The sequence below is a fragment of the Phodopus roborovskii genome, unplaced genomic scaffold, assembly GCF_943737965.1.
Source record: "Phodopus roborovskii unplaced genomic scaffold, PHOROB, whole genome shotgun sequence".
Classification (NCBI taxonomy): Eukaryota; Metazoa; Chordata; class Mammalia; order Rodentia; family Cricetidae; genus Phodopus; species Phodopus roborovskii.
Window position 1 is genome coordinate 8,237,003 of NW_026125052.1, and position 15,155 is coordinate 8,252,157.

Here is a 15,155-nt window from a genome sequence, read left to right on the forward strand (position 1 = left end):
CATACATAGTAAGATAATTTTTATTTTAATTCTTGATTTTTTAAAACAGTTTAGACCAAGTTTTAAAACAATATATGTTATACATATAAGTACTTGTACCCTGGGTATGACTTCAATTATTTTATTTATATTCCTTACACAATGGTCTGTAAAACAGGCATGATTTTATACCACTTTTACACTTTTAGAAGTTGAAAAACAAATCAATAAAGCCACTAGACCAAAGCCATGGAGCTGTGAGCTATTGTGAAATAAAACTCCCTTTTAAATCATAACATGTTGGCTTCCAAATACATACTCTTAACAATGGGAGGTGGGGTAATTTTTACAATAATATTTAGGTGCATTCCAGTTCTTTTGCAGGCTAGAAAAATGTTACACAATGCACTTTATTTTTCTGAGAGACACCTACACTGTATCATACATTGCCTCACTTCACTTGCATATCCTTGCCTTCTCATAAATACAACAAAGGGTTTAACCACTTTTTTTGTGTTCAGATTAACCATTAACATGAATATATCAGCCCTCAAAAGCAATTCATTGAAAAATAACACACTGGTGATTTGTCTCATGTAATTTAAGTGCCATGTTTTAGTAAAATAAACATGGTTGAACTTAGAGAAAACATTGTTTTCTCTTGTAGACACAGTACATTGTTTCAGCATTAGTCATCATAACTTGTCCAACCTAATCTCAAGAGGATAAACATGTATAGTTGATGGCTTACTACCTTATTAATGAAATGGCTTGCTTAACTCCAAAATAAACTTAAAAATTTAAAATTTAGAATGAAACAATGGTATTTGCTTAGAATTAACTGTTCTGGCTGATGGGTCTTCATTCTCATATTTATTAGCACTTATTAATGTACATACAGATCTGTCTCAATGTGACATTTCATTCGTCTTTAAAACCCTGCTATCATATCCTGCCATGTCTCTGCTGTTTCCCATCCTCTATCCCCAACTCTATTGTTTTCTCATCTTTCTTCTTTCATATGCTTTAAGTATTAGTTACATGGATACATACATATAAATATGTAAATGAAACATACCAACTTTCTCTCTCTCTCTCTCTCCCGTGTGTGTGTGTGTGTGTGTGTGTGTGTGTGTGTGTGTGTGTGTGTGTGTATGTAAGGGTAGTCACTTGGTACTGGATTACTGGATAACCACTTAGGAGGGTTCAGCCTTTGTGAAAACACATTCTCCCTCCCTCCCTGCCTTTCTCCCTCCCTCACCAGTCATTAATTACTTCTAATTTTTCATTTATTGATGGGACCTTGTGAAAGTTCCACACCCCATGTTCACATGCTGTTTAGGTCTTGTTTAGGCAATCATATTGCTGAAGACACACAGTTGAGGCTTCCCTGACATATATAGAAGGCACACTCTTACTGTAGAGTCCTAGTTCTCTATTTTTTTTACATTATTTCTGTACTTTCTTTGGATGTTACCAAAGCTATAGATATAAAAGACATAGATTTATCAGTTGGAGCTGGGCACCCTGTGGTCCATGCTCTTCAGTTTGAACAATTGAGGCTTGCTGTAAAAAAATCTACATCTACTGTAACAAGATTTTTTGATGAAGGACAAGAGCTACACTTATCTCTGGGTAGAAGGATATGTATTTAGAATGCAGGTTAAAATCATAAAAGTTTAGGGGCAACATTAGTAGGTTCTCCTCTAGGTTCCATAGCCTCACTCTAATTCCACTCTATGAATAGAATATATTAAACATATCATCAGGTAGCATCTAAAGATCTTTCTGCATGATATTTCTGTTCTTATGTGATAATATCCACTCCAGCATGGGCTAGACTTGTTGATTAGCTTTAAATAAAGAATCTAGAGCAGGATTGGTATGAAATCACTTTCAATATGAGCTTGTAAGATATCAATGACTTCCAACCTGGATTTTTTACCTGGTCCTCTCAATTTGGGAAAAGCAAGCTTCTTTGAGAGTTCATAGGGAAGAAACAAGTATCTCTGTCCACAACCATCAGTCCAGTTAGCAAGTTTTTTTCTCACCAGTTGTACCGCTACAGGCAAGACCTCCTGAGAGACTTTGAATTAAAGTCAATCAACCCAACCAAAGTCAATCCCCAGTGCCTGACTCACGGAAGCTGTTACTTACATTTACTCTTATTCGGGGTAATGTGTTCCATAACAGTAGATGAGAACTATAAAGATATTGGGAAGAACAATGAATAGCAAGATGAATCTATTGTGCTTTTGATATCACTTGCATTGTATCCTTCTTTATCCTTTTGAGTATTTAGCAAAGTTATGGGGCAGCTTGATGTAACTGAGGGAATGCTGGACAAAATATGTTTGACAGTTCACATTTCTTGTTGAAATTTGGTACATGAAATGAAAAGTCTTGGCTATGCAGGTTTGATGATTCTCATTCTCCATTGTATGGTTATTTTTAACGTGTCATTATATCACATTGACTTATTTCCTGAGACATCGATACAACAAAATACACATCCTACATTCTTAAGATGTCTTGTAGAATGTGGGACCAGAGAAACTCTATAACATTAAATCAGAATACCCCACTGTACATCATTACAAGCTTGTGCATTTTGAAAAGCTATATTACTGAAGAAATGCCAAATGCCAGATTTTGAAGCCTACTGAGAATTTCAGATGCTGAAAAGAAAGAAAAGAGATGTGTTAAAATGAGTGTCACCTGTAGAGGTATGCAAAGAGGAGTGGCATTGTGTGTGTTCACAGCAATGAGGAGGGGATGTCTTCGTTGTTAATGAGAAAAGATGAGAAAATGCTGATGCAAGTAAGTTATTCATCTTACTAAAAACTTTACTAGATATGGCATGGCTTATTCATATTCATAAGTCTGAAGGCAGCCTATTAGCCATATGATGGGATGGAGCAAAGTGAAACGGGATATGAACTGACACTGTGAAAAAACACAATGAAATGCAGTAATTGGCATTGCCAAATTCTATCAGTAGAGGTGGCAGCTAAAAGTACAGATATACTGAATTAATACTGTAATGTGGAAATACATTATTTGTTTACTTCCTTCTTTAAAAGATTCCCCCAAATTTTGTGTAAGGTATATCTGTGTTGTGTTGGTTATATTTTTATAAGAAGTACAGCCTGTTAAGTTTTATTCATGCAGGACATAATGCATGTCTAAAACAAAAATGCCTTAGTCAAGTATGATCTATAGTGACCCACGGAGAAGATACTTAATTTTAGATTTATCAAAAGTAGTGAATCCACTGACAGGAATAGAACACATAATATGAAATTAGATTTTCAAGCTTTATTTTGTGCAGAAATGCAGAGATAAATAATTTAAAAAATAATTGATTATCATTTACTATTCTTTAGGAAATGACAGTAATGACGATGGAAGAAATAGTTTTAAGTTTCCTTTTTTAAAACCCCACTTTTCAATATTTCTAAACTTCTGATGTGTTTCCCATACCATATATTTTTGTAATCCACCCATTCTGAACAGACAATCTAGTTCACTGTCTGCCTAATCAATTACTCAACAAAAGCCTTAGACACTGGCTTCATTAATTTGATACATCTGAAGATTTGCCTAGCAGAACTTCTTCATGTTTCCACAAAGCTACATGGTTTTCTAAAAAGAGCCCTCTGCCACAGTCTCTGTAGAAGAGAGGGGGCATCTGAAAGCAGACTCTTTTGTTACTTGAATAAACGTAAGACCTTCATAGAAATATAAATGAACATGTTTAATTAATATGAGAACCAGTAAAATACTACAATTGTCTTCAGTCAAATTTCAAAACTACAGATTCTTACTCCTGAAACAATAATGGAATGAATGTATAAGTAGGGCCAAAGTCAGAAATCTATAATGAAATATTAATTACCCAACCACTCTAATCTCTTTACACTATATGGATAACACTCATTTTTAGTAGCAACTCTTTTCTCCAAGTGGATATAATAAAAAACTCAATGATGTCTATTGACTAAAAAAAAGTGTTATTTACTTATATAATGGTAACATTCATTTTCATTTCAAACTTTTCCATCAGATTTCCTTGCACACCAATCCCATAACACACCAGCACTCCCAAACTTCCCTTTCTGATAGAGAAAGTAGAGAGGCTCCTTGCTTGTTCACTCTATGTAAACAACACTATGTGTTAGCTGATATTTGTACATTAAGATTTTATGCATTTCCTAGCTATGGTTCTTTCTATTCTTTGGCAGCATCACAGTAAAGTACTAGAGGGTCTTTCACCAGCACTTTTGTTACACTCTGGATCCTTCACATTTTCACGCATATCTTACAACTGCCCCCAGAGAATGTCACCATTGAACAGACTTGTAAGCCAGGCCACATTTTTTTTTTTTTTTTGACTTTAGTGATGATGCTCCTCTTCCCTTTTTGCTGTATTTCCTCGCTTCCTTTCTATATCTGTCAGAGATGGTTCTGGTTTGGTGATAAAGGTGTTCTAAACTTTTCACTGGGTTATTGAGGCACTACATTTGATAATGCTATTTGAAAGATCAATTTATCTTTAAGTGATAACTTTTTAATAGATATTTTCACTTATCATTATCAGCTCCAGGGGTCAGGTTTGAGGATGGAAACTCCAGTTTATTTAAATGCATATTAGCATATCTTTTCTGTGCAGAAATATCAGCTTTTGTTTTCCTTTTAAGTAAAAGGATTACAAGTAAGTGATGAGTAACTAGTAACTTTCTCCCCAAACCCCAATAGGGAAAGGGATTTGGAGGGCCAGAACTAATAAATAACTTATCATGTTCTTTTTTTTTGGCTTGCTCTCCATAATCCTAGGCGATTTCTGCAGCTTGCCAGATGGAAATAATTCAACATAGTGTTAATGAGATAAACACTAAGCTAAGAAAGCATTTTTGGAAAAAAAATATATAATTTGAGTAATCATGCATTTCTTTTAAACAGATTAGCAAATGCTTGATTCCTTCACAGGACATCTGACACATAGAGAGATAGCTGCCAATTATCCAGAAGTAAAAGGAAATGCCAAATATCCACATATATCAGACAGACATTTGCAAAGCCAGTGCTCTATTTTCAGGGATCCTGGTGAGTAATTTTCTTCCTTTGCGGACCTGCTTTGCCCCAAATCTGGTATCACAGATCTCTTGGATACTGTGCTGGCTGAATACAACAGTTAAGTAGCTATGAAAATCATGTCTATTTTGAATACTATTCTCTTAGCATCTGGGACATAATATTTTTAAGAGCAGGTGGCAATAACTGCCCAATTAGAATGTTTTGCATATTCAGATCAACAGCCTTGGTTAAAAAGAATTTCTTCACCACCCCCTCATACTTCTTAGAAATGCTAAAGAATGAAATCAAAAGGTTTATAACAACCATACTAGGGAGAGATGAACCAGAAGCTAAGCTATTGAAGTAAAGATTAAAATCCCAAAGTCATCTGCATAAAGTGAGGCAATCTAAAAAGGATAATGATGAAAACATAGAAAAAATAGCCATACTATAGAGTTTAAGCTGGGCAGTGACTATTTCCTGCCAAGTCAAATTTTAGCCCAAATACAAAGTGTTATTGAACAAGGAAGCTTATATCCCTACTACAAATGCACATTTGTATCTTGTGCCTTGATTTGAAAATTAAAGTTAACTTTATCACAAGGTTCCTTAGAAAGATAGAAAGTAATAAGAACAGCATGAAGAAGAGAAGTGTATTTGCAAATGGAAAATCTGGTGCTGGGACTTCAACCACTTATGCTTTCTAATTATTTTTCCCTTAAGCATAAGGAATGAATCACAACTGAGTGTGTTTTCTCTTTGTAACAAGAAAAGTTTCATAGAGGAAAAATTCCTTATTCAGTCTACCCCATAGTTTGGGAACTACAGAGATAAAACAGAATGCTGGGAAAGCTATTGGATATACAAAAACTTGAAACTATCAAAAACACAGAACATCTCAACCCATTTATGAAAAAGTGCAGAAAGGATGCTTCTGAAGGGAGAGAAGATGACACTTTGCTGTATATAAAGTGAATAAACTTACTGAAAAGTGAATAAAAAGGATAAAGTTAAAGTTCGTATGGTTTTTGATACTTACAAATTTCATCCTTGGGGCTGGGAAGATGGCTCAGTGGATGAAGTGCAAGCACAGAGATGAAGGTTCAGATCCCTAGTAAATGAATATTTGGTACCATGGCATGTTCCTGCAGTCATAGTGTTAAGTGACCTAGATGAATCTCAGGAGTTTCTTACCAGAAAGTCTAAACTAAATGGTGAACTTCAGGTCCAGTGATAGACTCTGTCAAAAATAAGTAAGTAATGAAGACCCAGATGGAAAGTGTAGACAACCAGACAACAACCTCTGATGTCCATGTTATAAGTCTTTATTCAGCAAATATATGAAATGTCAAAGCTTAACATAAATAATTACAGTATTAGATTGTAAATCACTTGATAAAACAGAAATCAAGGCATTCACACTGAAAAAAAAAATGAATGCATTCTTACGGAAAGAGTAAATTTTATTTCCCAGGTAATAATGTGAAAGGAACAGCAGAGTGGGAAAAATCACAATCTAGAACTATTTTAGAATAAGAGTAGAGTAGAAATACTAAAATGGGAAAAATACTATCTTTATTCTGGATCAAACAAGGGATACCATATTAACCACTTGTTAAAAATAAAAATTAGTCTGGTGACAGATCATCATGGTGCACTAGCTGAGAAATTCAAATAATAAAGACTTATATGCCCATCTAGGGATGTAGTTGTCAATCACATGACATAAATTTAATGAGCACATATTCTGATTGAGGATAGACTTTAAGATGAAAGAAGATTCTATAAGTAAGGAAGAAAATATATATTAATTCAAACTGAACATCCAAGTAAAAATGAAAACAAAATGTAAACCATAATTGCAGCACAGGAACACTTTTTAAAATAAAATAGATTATTTGAGTAACTGTAAATTATACCATAATGTTGGAAATATACATATTTCCCAAGTTTTATGCCTACATTTTGGTCATTCAGGGTTGTACACTTAACTGTAGAAGCATATCCTTGAGTATTTGGTGATCTTGGAGTGTCAGGATGGCAAACATTTCTTCTAACACACGAGAAATTGATTGATCTGAACACTTTTGACACTCACTGAAAGTTTGAAATTGAATCAGAATGAACTGAAATAGGTAAAACAACAATATAAATGTAAGTTGAATGACATGTGTTCAAATGCAACATATTAAAGAAAATCCACTAATAAATATTAATGGATAATTTAATAGTACATCAGATATGAAAACAAAGATGATCACTATGCACATTGCAATAGAATTACATATAGTAGAAAATGCTGGAGAAAACAGAAACCAAATAAAAATAAGTGAGGACAGGTGTGTGGTTTGTTCTTAAACTGTATCCCTGGTATTCTAAATGGAAAAGAAAGATGCTAACAGGGAATAACAGTTTGAGCAGAGAGAAGAAATGTAGAAAAGTTTCTTTGATGATGACTATGGTAGGATCTATGTATAGCAGAGCATCATTACGTTAGGAATCATTTCATTGACTTTTTTCCAGATGATGTGGCATCAAAGTTGTTTTCAGTTTCTGACTATTAAAATAAAGCTACTATGAACATAGTTGTGCAAGTGTCTTTGTGGTATGATGGAATAGTTTAGCTGGGTCTTAAGGTAGATCAATTCCCTATTTTCTGAGATAGTGTCAGATTGATCTCCAAAGTGGCTGTACAGATTTGTACTCCCACAAGCAATGGAGGAGGGTTCCTTTTGCCACATATCCTCTCTAGCATGAACTGTCCCGTGTGTGTGTGTGTGTGTGTGTGTGTGTGTGTGTGTGTGTGTGTGTGTGTGTTTGTGTGTGTTTAATCTTAGCCATTCTGACAGTTGTAAGATTGAATCTCAGAGTTGTTTTTATTTCCATTTTCCTGATGGCTAAGGGTGCTGATACGTATTCTCTGTTTAGATGTGTACTCCATTTTTTTTATTGTATTATTTGGTCTTTTGATGTCTAGTTCCTTGATTTCTTTATATGTATTGTAAATTAGCCTTCTGATAATTGTGGGATTTGTGAAAATCTTTTACCATTCTGTAGGCTGCTGTTTTGTCCTACTGACTGTATCCTTTGCCTTACAGAAGCTTCTCAGTTTCATGAAGTACCTTGTAGTAATTGTTGACCTTAGTGCCTGTGTTATTGATGTTCTGTACAGGAACTTGTCTCTTGTGCCCATGCATTCAAGGCTATTCCCCATTTTCTCTCCTATCATGTTTAGTGCATATGGTTTTATGTTGAGGTTTCGATGAATTTTGACTTGAATTTTGTACAGAGTGATAGATAGGGATCTACATGTATTATTATATGTGTTGAAATTTAGTTAGATCAGCATCATTTGTTAAAGATATTTTGTTTTTTTACATTATATATTTCTGGCTTCTTTATTAAAAACCAGGTGTTCATAGGAGTGTGAATTCATATCTAGGTGTTCAGTTCTCTTCCACTGATCAATCTATATTTTTAACTACATATGAAATTCGGTATACATCTATGTAAATGTGATCTCTCTGGAGCTAGAGTTATAGTCAATTCTGAGATGCGTAAAGTGGGTGCTAGTAAATTAACTCAGGTTCTCTGGAAGAAAAACAAGGGCTCTCAAGCACTAAACAATCCCTCCAGCCCCTATTTGGCTCTTTTTATTTCAACTTATATCTTAATTTTATATCATAAACTACTAAAACTATCTTCAATGAAGGGAGAGTTAGTTGGGTGAAGAGTTAGTTGGTACTTTTTAAAACTAATTTATTACTGATAGCAAGACTTACTATGACTGTCCTTTTGATTATAAATTTCTAGTTATTTCCTTAAGTTGAATCCACAGAGCCATTATGACTTTCATGTTTGTTGTTTATCAGGAATTCATGATCATGTTAAGTTCAAAACAATAGATTTTTCTATATCAAGGCTAGCTTAAGCCTCTTCCCAAAAAATGTTATCATTTCATGATATTTTACAGTTACATTATCTTATAGGCTACGAGGACACAGAAACAGATATGGCACAAAGTTGAACCTTTTATTATTATTACTTTCTATTATTATTATTAATTATCATTTTGTTCTTTTTAGATTGATTCTATTTCCCAGATGATCTGGAACTCAGCATGTACTTTAGACTTGTCTCAAACTCATAGCAAACATCCGGCTTTAGCCTCCTAAATGCAAGGATTATAGACACAGAGTATTGATGGTGTGTAAATTATGGATTTACCAGACCCAGTATAAATGATAAGTGGAATTTTATTAGGGAAAGAACTTACACAGGAAACGTAAGTGGCTGTTGCAGTGTTCCTACTCCAAGGATGCATGCATTGCCTCCCAGATGCTCTCCACGATGAAGGGGCCCCGACCTCAAATCCTGTCCCTTTAATAGATCACACCCACACCTTTAACCATGCCCAAAAGGCATGGCCACTGTTACAGGTTCACAGGCAAATATATAGCTACAATTCCCCTTTCAGTCTAAAGAAGAAGGTTTAGGCTTGATACAATACTATATGCAATGATAGCAAATATCAAGTATGCTCTACGAGAAAAAAAGGGTAAAAACATACCCAATTTAAGACCTACTGCATAAAACAAATTATTACATCTCCTGTTTTGACTTAAAATTTTATCAGACAGGTTAAGTACAAGAGGCAGGACCTGTGCTCTCTGAGTGAGTGGACAATGTTAAATGTGGTACAGTGTTTATTATTGTTCAAAAGGAGTGATTATAAAGAAGCATACATGGACAAGATCAGAAATTGAAGCAGGAGAATAGTGAATCTGGAGCCAATGAAATGGCTCAGTGGGTAAGGAGATCTTCTGCTAAGGATAACCACCTGAATTCCATCTCTGGAATTCCATTGGTAGAAGGAGAGAAATAGTTCTACAAGCTGTCTTCTGAGCTCCACACATCAGTCATCATAGGTATATCCCATACATGTACACAGCAAATAAATAAATAAATAAATAAATAAATAAATAAATAAATAAATAAATGTTTCTTGATGAGAAAATAGCACTATCCACTTATGATCACCGGTAATAGCAGAAGTTGAAGTTGGCAAAGTTATAGAAGTAATGTATTTGTATAATATTTTACACACTCAGTTTTGATGCCTCCTCAAAATTATGACCATCTACAGAATAAATTCCTCAGATACAATACCTATACTGGCCAGGTAATATCTACAACATGTGAAGAACGAAGCAAATTAGTATTTGTGCAGGAGAAACCATTTGGATTATTGCTATGTAAACAAACCCTTGGCTTAGTAGCCCTCTCTGCTCTGTTTTCCATCATGTCCCTTTTGGCAACAAGCTAAAGTAGTGAGGAAGCTGGGTGTGCTTCACATGGTGTTGCTTATGTGCAGGCGTGGTTTCTGTCCTAAGCTATAATAGGTGTTGTGCCTGTAGAAACGCACATGCTTCTCTTTCACAGAAATGGAAAATATAAAGATTCAATTGGAGAACTACTAAGCAATCTTTCTACCACTATTACTGTTATTAGGTCCATCTCAGTATGAGGGTATAGAATGAGTTACTTAGATACCGGGACAAAAATATTTGTGGCTTTATATTTTGTTGTTTGATTTATTTCCTTAAGGTTCCCTGTTCTTTGCACACGATGGTAAAAATGTTCTTCTCCATTGAGCAAAAGGCTTGAGAAATAAATTTCTATCACCTGAAGATGTTCATAGACAATAGGCAACATTTCTATTCAGGCAGGTAATTATAACCAGCTTTAGCGGTGCTCTCCAGAACTGAAGGTTGCTGATCTTGCAGACCAAAAGAATATTTTCAGCTGTGGACAATTAACAAACTCAGTGGACCAGGCAAAAGTGCAACCCTCTCCTGCACAATTCAGCTGCCAGCACTACTTTGACAGCTATATAATTACATGGACCATAAATTACGCTCCATAATCACCTTGTTTATAATTTCATTCCCTGTAAATTAGTAGTGTAATGAAATGAGATTTCATAACCACCAGATGCAGAGAGAGCTGCTCAGCAGAGGCTCCAGCAATGGCTGACAGGCAACTCCTTCCCAAAAAGGGAGATCCTGGTAGACTGCTGTTATCTGGACATATCATTGGCAAGTCATTTGATGCTCAAAGCTTGGGGCTACCAGTGACATTCAAATAGTTCCAGCTTGGAAACAAACTGACACATCAGCAGCTGTGGCATGTACAACACCCTGATTGAAGGGAAACTTATTTTTGAAACTTTTATGTATAATGGCTCCATGTATTGACAGCGATATGAGATTTAATGCATGCACATAGTGATTACTCAAGAGTCTTCCATGACTTAGTCTTATTTGGAGGAGTTTTCATGATTGTATATACTGAACACTCCAATGTGGGCCAGTGGGTGGCCTCTGTCTACAGGCTGGTAATATACACAGTAAGGAATGAGAATCTGTTCTACATAGTCAAATTTCTTAAGGTTATTGTTTTTTACGACCTGGGCCTTTTTAAAAATCCTATGTATCATTCTCAGTATATGAAAGAGAAAGAAATATGAATGGAAATAATAAAATGCTGGTCTTAGATCTAGGGTTTAGCCAGTAACCTGACTACTGAGACATAGCTTCCTGCTATTTCATAATAAAACAATTTTTAGAATCGATAGTGTACAACTGGGAATTATGCATTTTTAAGGGAAAGAGGAACAAATGAACAGTTTATAATTCTGCTGTCTTAGAGCCAAATCTCAGACAAGTTATTTGCAAGAGATTTATTAGAACTGGAGCCATTACTACAAGAATTGTGCTTCGAGGAAAAATACAAATTATGTGCCACTGCTTCTAACAGAGCTGGGAGGGGAAAATGCATGACTCTAGAAGCTTTAATTACCTACAGAAATGTGAGTTGGTTATGCAGTGCCTATTTTAATTACCATCTGATTAAAATTAATTCTAGCCAGGAAAGGAGAAAGTGAAGGAAAGAAACTGCAGTCTGAAGGTTAATGTTTCAAATGCCACTGAGTGCAGACAGGTAACGAAGAGGCGATCTGGCCAAAGGACCCTTACTGAACAGCTGTATGAACTTCTAAAATGGGTTTTTAATATCTCTTCTTTTCAAAGTTGGCTTAGTATACTTCAGTCAGATGAAATTTATACCAGCATTCTTTTCATTACTGACATCTACTTGCATTTATTTAGGCATGTGTGCTATGTGTGTGTGGAGGCGTTATATCCCATATGGTTTGGTGCCCCTATGGAAGTTAGAGAAATGCTGAATGCTGATCGTCAGCTTCCTTCCAACATGCTTGAGACAGGCCTCTACTTTTTGAATGATGTGAAAGCATGTCTAGTTGGCTTTTGAGTGTCTGAAGTCTGAGCATTCTCCTGTCTCTGTTTCTAGTGTTTCTGTAAGAGCACCAGATTATAGATGTCTGCACTGCTTTGTTCTGACTTCACAGAGTTTCAAGGGATCCAAACCCAGCTCATCAATCTTGAGCAAAAGTCAATTCACCCATCAAGAAATTTCCCAGTTCTAAAGCCATTTAGATATGATGTTTTCCTCAGCTCAAGGCATTTGAAGTCAATTAAAGGTATTACATGATTAAAAAATGTTCCTAGGACTTTGACTCAAATTCTCAGTGATTCTTTCTTTCAAGAAAAAAATAAATTAGCACAGCAGCTAATTTATTAAATAATCATCATGTAGAGGGCTGTAGTCTATGCTGGGATATTTGTAAAATGTAGGATATTACAAAAAAAAAAATAAAAAAGTCTTTTTATTCTGGTGAGGAATAAAAAAACACAGTAGTATATCAATTTGCTCAGCTATATATATATATATATATATGTGTGTGTGTGTATATATATAATGTACATATTATATATATACATATATATACTTCATAAGTATATATGTTTCTGATAGAATATTTTTAAAATTACAAAAATAAATGAAATATAAAATTTAAAACCTGCAGATATCATCACTGAGTTGTAAGCACAATGTTTGGAATGAGAAGGGCCATCTACTGACTATGCATGATGAATAATCAAATGCAACTTGTCATGATGCCTTTTTCACTTTCAGTACACTGACTTTGGAAGAAAGAGAAAAGAATAGTCACACTGAAACATTTTATGTATACTATACAGGGAACTATCACCTCAAAGTTCTTCCACTTTCAATGTCCACAATTTTGTCAAAATGGCATGAATTTAAAATAATAATAGCAGTAGTAATGATAATAATAATAATTAATAATAATAATAAAGAGAATCACTTAAAACAAGGAGTCTGGTTTTGAAATGTGTAAGTAGAATACCCTATCCACTTGCAACTGATACTCAGAACATACTATATAAAACAAGTAATAATCTGATGCTAAGGGAAGCTATGACATGTAGCTCACATGACCTACTCACAAGGTATTTGGCCATATTCACTAGGCACAAAAAAATCCACAGAGATATGATAAGGGAAAACAAACAAATAAAAAAAAAAAAAAACAAAATCCCTAAAATGAAAACAAGAGGGAAGAACAGGCAATGGTGAAATAAAAAGGGAAAACAAAATACAAAGGAAAGAGGGAAAACAGATCATTAGTTCTGGAAAACAATAACAGGAAAATAAAATTTAAAAAAATTCAATAACAGTAAGTTACTGAGAAGTTTAGAAAATGAAATTGCATGGAGACAACCATTGCAGTACATTGAGCTCCACAGAGAGAGTACTGGCCCAAGTGAGAGCCAGATCAGCAGTAGGCAACTCTGCCTTGTGGAAGAAAATCAGCTCAACATGGCCAAAGGAGATCCTAAAAAGCCAAGCAGCAAAGTGTCTTCATATGTCCTTTGTGTAACTTGCCATTAGATACACAAGAAGCAGCACCCGGATGCTTTTGTCAACTCTCAGAGCTCTTGAAACAAGTGCTCAGAAAGGGGTGGAAGGCTGTGTCTGTTAAAGAAAAGAATAAATCTGAAGACATGGCAAAGGCTGGCAAAGTTTGTTATGAAAGAGAAATGAAAACCTACACACACACACCCGAAGGGGAGTCCAAAAAGAAGTTCAAGGACCTCAATGCACCCAAGTGGCCTCCCTTGGCCGCCTTCTTGTTCTGTTCTGAGTATCATGCCAAAACAAAGAACACCCTGACTTATCTGTTGCTGATGCAGCAAAGAAACTGGAAGAGACATGGAACAACACTGCTGCAGATGACAAGCAGACCTAGGAAAAGAAGACTGCCAAGCTGAAGGAGAAGTATGCAAAGGAAATAGAGCTAGAGCAAAGCCTGAAGCAGCAAAAACGGAGGTGGCCAAGGCTGAAAACATCAAGAAAAAGAAAGAAGAGGAAGATGAGGATGAAGAAGATGAGCAAGAGGAAAATATTGTAGTGAGATAGTCCTTCTATGGCACTGACCACGCCCATTGGTGGGTGGAGCCATGGGCGGAGTGACCTGTGGAAGGAGGTCAGAGGAAGAGCCAGGAAAAGCTCTCTTGCTGGCGTGACTCAGACAGGAGAGGATCGGGTTGAATTTCCTGGTGTTCATCTGTCTAGGTTGTAAGTTATTTCTCCCTGAATAAACATCTATTCAGCCTATTTGTTTATCCCGATCCTTATTTAACCAGGTTATCTGGTGTTAGAAGTGGGATTAGATTTTCCCTGACCGGGAATTGAACCCGGGCTGCGGCGGTGAGAGCACCGAATCCTAACCACTAGACCACCAGGGAGATGCCATTCTGTATATGTTTCTCTTATTGGTTAATGAATAAAGCACTGTTGACCAATAGGAAAGGAAGATAGGAGGGACTAGGAGACAAGGAAGAAAGAGGAAGTAGTAAGGAGGAGTCAGAATGTAGAGACTGGCGAGAACAGAGGTTTGGGCCCACTCTCCAGTAAGATGAGACCATGTGAAAGTACTTAGATGAATAGAAATGGATTAACACTTACGACAGAACTAGCTGATAAGAAACAAGTAACGGGCCAACAGTATTATATCAAATACAGAATCTCAGTGTACTAATTGGGGCTGGTGCTGTTGGGGGTCCAGGCCGACAGGGAAAGCCTTACTCGTAACAGTCCCCCAATGTGTAGCAACTCCCTTTCACTAACAAAGGTTTCCTGGGAGAAAGTGT

General features: G+C 35.7%; 1 non-coding gene across 1 annotated transcript; it reads right to left on the reverse strand.

Moving 5' to 3' along the window:
• Positions 1–14,678: 14,678 nt before the first annotated feature.
• Positions 14,679–14,750, reverse strand: Trnae-cuc (transfer RNA glutamic acid (anticodon CUC)). The gene has a single exon. It is a non-coding gene; the product is annotated as a tRNA-Glu (tRNA).
• Positions 14,751–15,155: the final 405 nt, after the last annotated feature.